The sequence below is a fragment of the Mus musculus genome, chromosome 16, assembly GCF_000001635.26.
Source record: "Mus musculus strain C57BL/6J chromosome 16, GRCm38.p6 C57BL/6J".
NCBI lineage: Eukaryota > Metazoa > Chordata > Mammalia > Rodentia > Muridae > Mus > Mus musculus.
Genome location: NC_000082.6, coordinates 4,430,636 through 4,441,462, shown reverse-complemented (window position 1 = coordinate 4,441,462; position 10,827 = coordinate 4,430,636). Strand labels below are relative to the sequence as shown.

General features: G+C 46.2%; 1 protein-coding gene across 1 annotated transcript in view; it reads left to right on the top strand.

The window, feature by feature from the left end:
- Positions 1-4,226: 4,226 nt before the first annotated feature.
- Adcy9 (adenylate cyclase 9) overlaps positions 4,227-10,827 on the top strand; it is a 152,351-nt gene continuing 145,750 nt past the window's right edge. Inside the window, exon 1 of the mRNA XM_011245806.1 lies at positions 4,227-4,305. The gene's annotated coding sequence lies outside the window, so the exon portion shown is untranslated. The remainder of the gene's footprint in view (positions 4,306-10,827) is intronic.

Genomic DNA, 10,827 nt, shown 5'->3' with positions numbered 1-10,827 from the left:
AAAGTAACCAAGTGTAAAAAACAAATGCCTTCTAGAGCTATAAAATTCAATAAGCAAAATAATTCACCAGTTGGACTAATAGTTGAGAGACCACTGAGTAAATCAGCATACTTGAAAACAGTAATGGATAGCTTTACAGTAGAGAAGAGAAAGTCACGTCCTCTCTGACCTGTGGGACATCAAGCAGAACACTCAAGTGACCGTCCCAGCACTCGGAGGCCAAGGCAGGAAGATGACAAGTTTGAGGCCTGCCTGAGCTTTGTACTCAAACCCTGTTTAAAAAAAAAAAAAAAAAGTCTGAGGAAGAGAATAAAGACCAAAGCAAAAAAGGCCCAAGGAAGAGGAAGGAAGGCCCTGAAAATAGAACTATAAAATAGCTTTCCTCAAAAAGATGTGAAAATGGATGGGGGACTGGTTTAGAAGGCGAGGAGAATCAGAAGGTCCAAGGAGAGTAAGATCAAGTACATGTGCATGCGTGTGTGAGTGTGTGTATGTATATATGTGTGTATGTGTGAAAATGTCATGAGGAAAGCCATTCGTATAATTAATATATGCTAATAAACATAGTCTCACTAAATTTTTTTCTTTAGAGCCAGGCATGGTGGCTCACACTTGTAACTCCAGCACCTAGGAGGCAGAGGTAGGAGATTACCATGAGTTTGAGGCCAATCTGGGGGACAGAGTGAGACCTTGTATCAACCCCCTCTGCAGACAACCCCAAGTTTTCTTAAAATGTCTTTTAAGGGCTGTTGCTGTGTGACAGAGTGCTTGCCTAGCATGAACATGGTCCTGAACCTGATCCCAGCACAGCAAATATATACACATACACATATGTATCTATGTCTGGACACATATATTTGTTACACACACACACACACGCACACGCACACGCACATTTGTTTTAAAACACACATAATGGCCGGGTGTGGTAGCACACGCCTTTAATCCCAGCACTTGGGAGGCAGAGGCAGGCAAATTTCTGAGTTCGAGGCCAGCCTGGTCTACTGAGTGAGTTTCAGAACTGCTGGGTGATGGTGGCACATGCCTTTAATCTCAGCACTTAGGAGGCAGACAAGGGGATCTCTGTGAGTTTGAGGCCAGCCTGGTCTACAGAGTGAGTTTCAGGGCAGTCTGGGCTACACCATTTTTCCTCTAAGGAAACCAAAATAAGTAAATAAATAAAAGATAACGGCATGAGGGATTTTTTGCTTGTAGCAGGTGGAAAGGTAAAGGCAGGACAGCTGTAGCATGATGAAAAGGAAAGAAAACATATCCTCAAAGAATTGGTGGAAATACTGTATTTTTTAAACCAATCACCATGTCTGAGTTTCCTTCTATTTGCTCCATCTCTCCAACTGGTGAAAAGAGCCCAGAATAGAGCGAAGTGATGCTGATTAGAAAAGAAAGAAAGAAGAGCAAAGCAGGAGCTGCATTTCCTGGAATCCCTGGAAAGGTGATGTGTGGCCATGGAGCACTCTTTGGCCAATGCTCAGGGGTAGAGGTGGTGTGTGGTTCTCGGGAGACATAAAGGGAGAGGTCAGGCCTCTTTCCTCCACCACCCCTCCCCTCCGCGCCAGGAATCCTGGCAGTTATCTTGGATAAAGGGTGAACTTTGTACCTTGGACCTTTTACTTCTTCCTAAGCAAAGAATGCAAGAAGACCTAAGGAACGTGGCTTCCTGATCCTGTGGGTCACCAGCTGCAAGCTGCACCTTCTGGATATTATAGTAGTGAGGAAAAGAATACATCTTGTTAAGCCACTGTTTCTTGGTGTAGTCCTCTAACTCTGTTCTATCTAGTATGATTTGTTATTTGAGAGAGTCAGGTAGTAATTAACCCCCTGACAAGATGACTTATAAAAAGGAAGAGAAACCGTTAATGAACAATGCAACTGTTTAAGGAGGGAGGAAGGGTTGTTCTGAACAGCCTTAGTGTGCGCAGGTGCTTTGATGTAAGAAGAGTCAGCAGAGCAGCCGGTCTCTGAGACTTGGTCAGAGGGAGGGGCTCAGGAGTAGTGAGGTCAGAGGTAAGTTCAGTCCAAGGCAAGTGTCCCTAGTTTGTCTCCAGCTACTATCAAAGACTTCGCATGTACTCTTGGTGCTAACCTGACAGGGTCAAGGTAGGGATGAGCCCAAGTGCTTTCGTTTATTTGTGGTACGCTGGGAAACTCTGCAGAGAAACAAACCAGGAGTTCAGAGGGGCAACCATGATAGTTACCAGTCAAGATGGCCACAACTGCATATTATATACAGCAGAGATTGTAGGAGAGATTGTGAATATCATGAGAGAGTATGGAAATCCTTTTGTTAAAGCCTTTCACATTCAGAAAAAAATGAATACATTTATAGGGGAAAATTACTTACTGGAACTGTGAGAAGAAAGCAGTCATTTGTATGTGTGTGTCTGTAGTTAACATGTTCACATTATGCAGAAGTGGGGCCCTCCAGATGTTTGTCAGTGAAGGCACAGACAGATAAACAGACTTTTGAGAGTATATGCCCAAACCTCAAGATAACATAGCCTTCAAAGGAAATGAACATTTGGTTTCTTCTCAGTACTGAGGCGGCAGGATCATGGTCACCTGCATTCAGGAATTTGAGACTAGCTTGAGTGACAAGACCCAAACCCAAGCCAACTGAGCCACAACACATGCAACCACACAGTGTACTGGATATAGTATATTACACAGGATAACCCACATATAAACTGTTGTTGAGGTATTTACTTGTATGAGTTTTCTAGAATGGTCAGATTTATGTTTAAAAAGAACAGAGACTGGGTTAGGGAGATGGGCTCAAGGATAAAATTCCTTCTCTGAAAGGTTGAGGACCAGAGATGAAATTCTCAAGTGGGTGTGGGGGTCCTCCTGTAATCCCAGCACTAAAAGAGAGAGGGAGAGAGAGAGAGAGAGAGAGAGAGAGAGAGAGGAGATGCTCTGAGCAAGCTGACTAATTAGATTAAACTCTGTAGAGTCAAGAGTTGTGAGAGACCCCTGCCTCAGTAAACAAGTGGAGAGTAATAGAGGAAGACACTGAATTTCAGGCTTCCACATGAATATACACACATGTGAGTTCATATACACATGTGCAACACACAAACAGGAGAGTTAGAAAGGGGCCGGAAAGATGGCTCAGCATTAAGAGCACGTACTGTTCTTACAGAGAACCCACATCAGGTGGCTCACAACCACCTGTAGTCCTGCTCCAGGGAATCCAAATTATTTGGCCTCCATAGGCAGTGCACTCCCATGTACATGTCTTATAGACATGCAACTGCTCACAGAACTACAAATAATAAAATAATTTTGTAAAAGAGAGAGAACAGGACGGATATAGCCATGGACTTGAGGACGTTCACGTTTCATGGGGCAGAGTCTGTGTTTGAGAGATGAAGTTTGGAGATGTGTGTTTGTTAGGTGGTAGTTGTATAACAATGTGAACACATTCAGTATCACAGTAACTGTACACTTAATGATTGCTAAGATGGTAAAGATTACATTGTATGTAGCTTATCATAATGACTCATTATTCTTCTTAGGGGTTTAAAGTAGGAAGACTTTCCAGCATTGTCAGGTCTCGTGCTAATAGAAACGGAATGCTGGCCATGACATTCTAAAGCATCTAGGCTGGTTCCTTCTGTCGTTGTCCTATCTGGGAGCTTAAATGATAGAAGAAATGTGATTCAGAGATAGGAGATGATAGCAAGGGCAGGCATGAAGCCAGGGATACTGGTGTGTACCCATAATCCCAGCATGCAGCTGGACCAAGAGGATTATAAATTAGAAACAAGCTACTCATAAAGAGGGAGAAAGAAGCCCCTAGAAGGGCCCACTCTCCCTTGCCACCAGAGAGGCTGTGCCCATTTCCTCCTGGAGCCAGCAGGGGCTTCTCTTCAGTTGCCCTACATGAACGGGGCTTTCTGACCTGGCCTGCTCTTGGAGTTTCTGTGGGAGTAACATCTACTTGGCACCAGGCTGAGAGCAGGGCTCTGAGACAAAGCCACCTCCCTCTGCCCACCTTGCAGAACCTGTCATTGGATGCTGCCTACCATGACAGCTTACCTAGAGAATTACCCGAGTCTCAAAAATGCACCAGGAATTCACTTTGGAGCATAGCACACTCCAGATCCCTGCTGTTGGTTGCCGCACCCAGATTCTCAGAGAACCTCAGCAGCCTTGGCTCCTCCTGTAGGCCTTCCCCAGCCCCTCAGGAGTATCTGCCTCGTGACTTTGGACCAGGTGCCGTTGGGCCGGGATGAGGCTTGCTCCTGCATTTCTGAGTGACAACCCCTGTGTTCTGGGCTGGAGGTGAGTTTCTTCTCCATCATCAGCACACTTCTCTGACTGCCTCGGCTCAATGTTGGTAGCAGACACAACCTGGTGAGTCCGTATGACATCATTTGTCAAGGGCTCTCCAGGCACTTAAACTCCACCATCAATCTCCTAGGGGTTTCCGGTTGACCTCTGAGCCTCTTCTCAACCTGCCTTTCCTGTGGCCTTTCCAGATGTTTCCTCTGGTGCCCTGTGTTGTGGCTTCCCTAGCTGCTCTTCCCCCACAGCACAGCTTACATTCTTGCCTAGGATGTTTGTCCTTGTGGCTCCTAGCCACCAAGCTTGTGGTATTAGAGTTATTCAGAGAAACAGAACTGAGGGAGTAGATACACAGCTCGGTCTGTATCTCCCACCCACCTAAGTCTGCCTGCCTGCCTGCCTGCCTGCCTGCCTGTCTGTCCATTCATCTTCTATCAGCCAGTATCTATAAATCTATGAACTATCATCATTTCCTTATCATCTATATGTCCACAATCAAATAGTTTATTTTAAGGAATTGGCTGCTGGTTGTGGGGGTTGGAGTCTCAAGGAGCAGTTGTTGTTACAGTCATTAGTCTAGAGGTGGAATATCTCCCTCCTCAGAGAGCCATAGTCGTTTTCTCTTGAGACTTTCAACTGATTGGATGAGGCCCACCTACATTATGGAAAATGATCTACTTTATTCAAAGTCTACAAATTTAAATGTTAAGCTCCTCTAAGGGAAAACAAAAAAACAAAAACAATCCCCAAACAGAAATATTCCCCTAGGAGCATCTAGATTGGTGTTCATTTCTGTACCTAACAGACAGATGCATTTGTCCATCACACAGGGCCTCTTCCAGGCTTCCCTCCAGTGTGGTGGCTCACACGAGGCAGACATTAGTTAGGTATTCGCCACCCAGCGGGTACTGCATTCAGTTCTCTCTTTGGCTTTTTTGATGTGATCTTCACTATAGCACCATGGTTTGGGTTCCATTGTCGTCCTCAGTTTACAGAGAAGAGGGTTAAGGTTAAGAGAGGTTGAGTGACTGGTTCAAGATCACACAGGAGCTGAGGAGCAGATTGTGGGCCAGGAGCTCCCACCTCAGTGTTCATTGTGTCAGCTGCCTCTTTCAGAGCCTGCACAGAACACCTTTCCAACATGGACTTATGGACTGTTTAATCTGCAGGTCTTTGACGTAGTTTTCCATTGCCTGCCCATGGCCTTTCCCTACTTGTTGGAAACAATAGTAGATTTGTTGCGTGTGAGTAAAACCCCAGATTGCATGTGGCCAGGCATCTTTGACATCTCTTTTCTTTGTCCTAACTTGAATAGCTGCACAGTTATGCAAGGCCTTGACTCTGGTGAGGTACTCTGACTACAGGGTCCTGAGTCCTAGCCTCAGCTGATAGGGAACAGAGAGGAAGCCTAGCCTGGCTCTGGGTTGTGAAGTCAAATGAGGTTAGTTAGCCCCAGGAGGGCACTGCGGCATGGCCTCAACAGAGGCCATCAGTCCAGTTCCCACCCTCTCTGGATAACTGAGTTGTTCAGGAATGTGATCTGAGCCCTGTCTTAGCAGTGCTGCCCTGAGCTCCAGCCTCTCTGACCCTCACAAACCACAGCTCTCATACTGGTTGCTCCAAAAGCCAGCATGCTGGCCTCTGGCCAGCCTTGGCCCCAGGGAATGGAAGCTACTTTCTCCCTGCCTGCCTCACCAAGGTCTGGCCTGAGGTGGCCTGAGGGACAGAGTGACTCTGTGGGCTTAAGTCAGCATTTTCCTTGAAATAAGTGGATAGCGTCTCCCATGAAAGATTTGTCCATCTCCCAACTCCGAGTACCTGTGAGTATGGTCTTACTTGAGAAAGATGCTTGAGCATACAAGCATAAAGTCAAGGATCTAATGATAAATCCTTGTCTCCTTTTCTCTCCCCTCCCCGCCCCACTCAGTGACAGGACCACAGCGGGTTTTATGCTGTGCCGGAGCCCGAACTCAGGGCTTTGTGCATTTGTATGCATTAGGCAAGCCCACTGACTCAGCCACATCCTGGATCCAGGATTTCTTTTTTCTTTTTATTGGTATTTTTCAGGGAAAGATCTCACTAAGCAGCCCGGCTGAGCCATAGTGAGTGCCATCATATCTGCCCACAGGTATCCTGTAAAGTGACATGTGGGGGTTGTGTGCGGACACATAAGAAAGTCAGACTGCCTCAGGGAAGAAATACTGAGAGGGGCTAGAGGCTTGAGGGCCAAGGAAGTGTCTTTTGTGGAGCCTGTGGCGGGAACCCTTGTTAGAGGAAAAGTGTTTTCCCTGGAATCTGCTAGAACCTTGATCTTAGACCTCTGGCTCCAGACTATGAGTGACTGTGAGTCTTTTGTTATAAGCTGCCCACTGTGTGATTCGATAGTGGTCCTTATGTACTAACGCCCCTCATCATGGGCTGCCTGGCTGTCATGCCTTGCCCCCATGAGGCAGTTTGGGCCAGCCTGTTCCTTAGCTACACAGCACTTGTATTTGCCAGGTACCCAATAAAAATTGTGGGGACTTGAATTGGAAGAGACAGATTTACACAGGACACACAGCTGTGGCAGAGATGGTCTCTACGAGTTCAAGTTCTAGGATTTGTGGGCCAAAGCCTGATTTCCTTGAAGGCTGGTAGAGGACTGAGGGGGATTATGGAGGGACAATGGCAGGCACAGGAGAGGTGAGCATAGATGGTGGCTATTGCTCTCAGGGCAGAACAGAAAAAACTATGGAGCTAGGAAACGTGGATTGTGAGCCTGGGTACATCACAGCATGGCCGTGGCCTTAAGAGCTCTGCCTGCACCTGTTTTCACTTCAGAGGCTGGAGTGTCCTACTCTCCCATCACAAGACTATCATGAGACTCATAGGAAGGAGGTCAGATACAAAACGTTTACAAACTATGCTCACCAGTCCGAGCTGTATCCACCCTTGTCACACAGTTAGTATCTGTGTCCCAGTATCTTTGTACCCTGGAACCTTCAAAAGTGCCTTGTGTCATCTGAATCAGGGGAAGGGTCAAGGGTAAGATCTCATATTTTCAGCATCACCTAGATCTGAATTGTGCTTGTTGAAGAAACTTGGCTCTGGGGATGGAGAGGTGCTTCAGTGGTTAGAGCACTTTTGCTCTTTCAGATGATCTGCTTAATTCTTGGTACTCATGTGGTGCCTTACAACCATCTGTAACCCTGATGTCCTCTTCTGATCTACATAGGCATCAGGGATACACAGTACACATACACACTTGCAGGCAAATATCCATGCACATACAATAAATAAATCTGAAAGGAAAACCTGGCTCTGAAATAGAGGATTAAAACTGTTTTTCAGTCCACAACTCAAAAAAATTTTTTTAAAGCCAGGCAATGGTGGTAGGATTAACACCTTTAATCCCAGCACTCTGGAGGCAGAGGCAGATGGATCTCTGAGTTCAAGCCCAGCCTAGTCTACAGAGTGGGTTTCGGGATAGCCAGAACTATGCAGAGAAACCCTGCCTTGAAAAACAAAGAACAAAATTGAAAATCTTTATTATTTTTAATTATGTGTGTGTCTGCATGTGGGACTGTGCACACGTGCCCTGGCATCTGTGGAGCCAGAAACGTCGGCTCTCCTGGAGCTAGATTTACAGACAGTTGGGATCTGCCTGATGTGGGCACTGTGAGTCGAACCCAAGTCCTCCAGAAGAGCAGTAAGAACTCTTGACCACTGAGCCATTTCTCCAGGCCCAACAGCTTACAACTTTGTAGCCTTCTGTGTTTCACACTATGGTCACCAACTGACTTCCTACAGCAGCTATACAGAGAGATCCTTGTCTAGGGCCAGGTCACTTGGACACCTGCGTTCCCTCTACCCCACCCTGCTTCCCTAGCTTAGACAGCTTTATGGTGAATTGCAGTGTCAGCTCCAGGCTGCTAGAATACAAAGAGGGATCAGAGTCTTTGTGCTGGACATGTGAATGAAAGTGTGTCACAGAACAGTTCCGGGGCCATTCCCATGAATCTCAAGAACTTGATAGTCCTGTTCCCCCAAATTCTTGGCTATAGAGGTGTAGGGGGGTGGACAGTCATATAAGGTGAGAGGTGAAGCAGGGAGAGGCATTAAGAAGAAAGCTCAGAGGAATCTGAAATTTTAAAGTAGCTCTCTCCTTGTAATGGTGCAGAAAGTGGGGTGACTTTGCTCTGACCTTTGAGTCTGACCTAACGTCTGCCTTGCTTGCTTGCTGTACACCTTTCAGGGTGTTCCTGCCACACTATGTGTCTCCATGCCATGCTCTGTCCTTGGACTGCTTTATCTTTGAGTTCATTAGCCCCATTCCCCACCCCCACCCCAGAACATACCTTTCCTCGTGACCCTAAGTCTGCCTGTCAGGGCTCTTGCTCTGCTGAAGATGATGTTCCAAGTTTCTGTCCAGCCATGCTCCTGTTCTTCCCCTCCATGACGGGTCCCTCACTTGGGCACCACTCATGTCTAGTTGTGCTGGGCTGCAGAGGAGCCCTGGCCATCCAGGTATGCCGCTGGTTGCTTCTCTCCTGAATATTCTGGGTCTGTGGTTATTCTCCTTCTTAAGTGGAAAAGCACAAACAACAACAACAACAGAAATTTTCTAACATAAAGTTACTTTCTTGGGGCTGCAGTAAGAGGTATCACGGACAGGGTGGCTCACCTAAAGGAAACTTATTATTTATTTTTTTTTCACAATTCTAGATCCAAGAAACTCTGAGACAAGTTTTCAAACAGCCATCTTTTCTCCCTCTGTCTCCCTATATACCTATCTGCAGCCAAATTTCTTCTTACAAAGCCAATCCTTTTGATTTTGGATTAGGTCCTACTCTAATGACCTCACCTCTTCAAAGACCCTCTTTTCTAGTGCACCCAGTGCTGAGAGATTGGGGTTTAGCCCTTCAACAGATAAACTTGGAGGTAATTAGAACCAGTCCATCCAAACACTGTTATACTTGTTAAGTGTTTCACTGAGAGGCATCACGTTTGCTATATTCACATTGTATGTATAACTGTCACCACCATCTGTCTCTGAAACTGGGCTAGGGCCAGATACTGGTGCCATGGACAGACCTTGTCCACGGTGGACTGTGGATGACTGCAGCAGAGCCTTGAGTATGGGCGTCACAGGTCATGGAGTCTTCCTGTTTGTCAAGGACTTTCACAATGTTTCTGTTAGAATTTGACACCAGTTCAGTGGTAGTGTCCATGCCAGGAGAGTCAGAGCACCCCAGACTGGTGGTAGCTTCAGTGTCGAGGAGCCTGTTTTCTACCCTTGACTGTAGCCTGGTGTGGCTGTGAGGTAAGGGAGACTCCTGGAACTCCATCACCAGGGGAGCCCTGTCCTGGGCTGTGCTGGCTGCTTGTAGTGCTCTGCTGGCCATGTGTGGCTCCACAGTGAAGGGAATAGCCTATTGATCTTCCTTAAGGGTGTTGGTATCCTCTTCACTTGTTTTATTGATTGTTCTGCAAAACACCCATATACCTGGAGGGCCCCAGCCAGCTAACCCCCAAAGAGGGAGCCCAGCCCTTGGTTACCCAGCTACCATCTGAGGAAGCCATTTTCAACCCCATCTACAAAGTGAGCTGTTCCTCACTTCTTTCTCCCCAGATGCTCTACCTCCAAAGGTGAGCTGGCTCCTATGTGGCCTTGACACCATCTTTGTTCTGTGGTAGGGTGAGGCATTCCAAGGCATTGTCACACGAGTCCTCTGTTAGTCTCTCAAGGGACCATAGCTTCAGAAATGTGACGAGCTCTCACCCCAGAGCCTTCCTGTATGAATATATAAAGACAGTTCTGAAATATCAAAAACAAAGTGAAAACTGAACGTGTGCCTGTTAAGTAGCTGTCTACTTCTTTTGCTTAGCATAATGTCTTCAAGGTCCACCAGTGTAGTGGAGTCAGAGCTTCTCTTCTTTCAAAGGCTGACTCACAGTCTGTTGTATGCAGGGAAGCAGTTGAATCTTTTAAGTTTATTTTTAGTTTACCAACTCAGCATACTGCTTTGAATATAGTGTGTGGGGCCAACTGTTTAATTAAGTTTGGCGAACTTACCTACATGGGGTTGGGGTGGGTCCTGAAAAAAACTCTAGCTATTCAGTACCATTTCAAGGACCAAGACCTTCATATTTAATGAAAGTATAAAACAAAATCTGGTAGTTTCTAAAGTATGGCAGATATAGCTTAAAAGCGGAACTCTCATTTTCAGTTGAAGAGTTAATACCCAAAGAGCATCAGGGTGCCTAGAAAGTTACCAAGCTCTTCCCAGCTACCTGAGTTGGAAAGCTCTGAAAAGTCTTTTGGTATAAGGAGGAAGTAACTCAACCCTCATGTCTACTTCCAAGATACCAGGGGCTGGACTAGAAGGAACTTGGGTCAAGTATCCAGTCCCTGTGGAGAGAGGCAGGATAAGACAGAGGAACTTGGTTTTCCTTTGTCTTTGGAGAAAGCAGAATAAATCCTGAACTTGCAGCTGCATGAGTCTTTAAGAATCTTTTGCTTCTATTTCGATTGTTGCT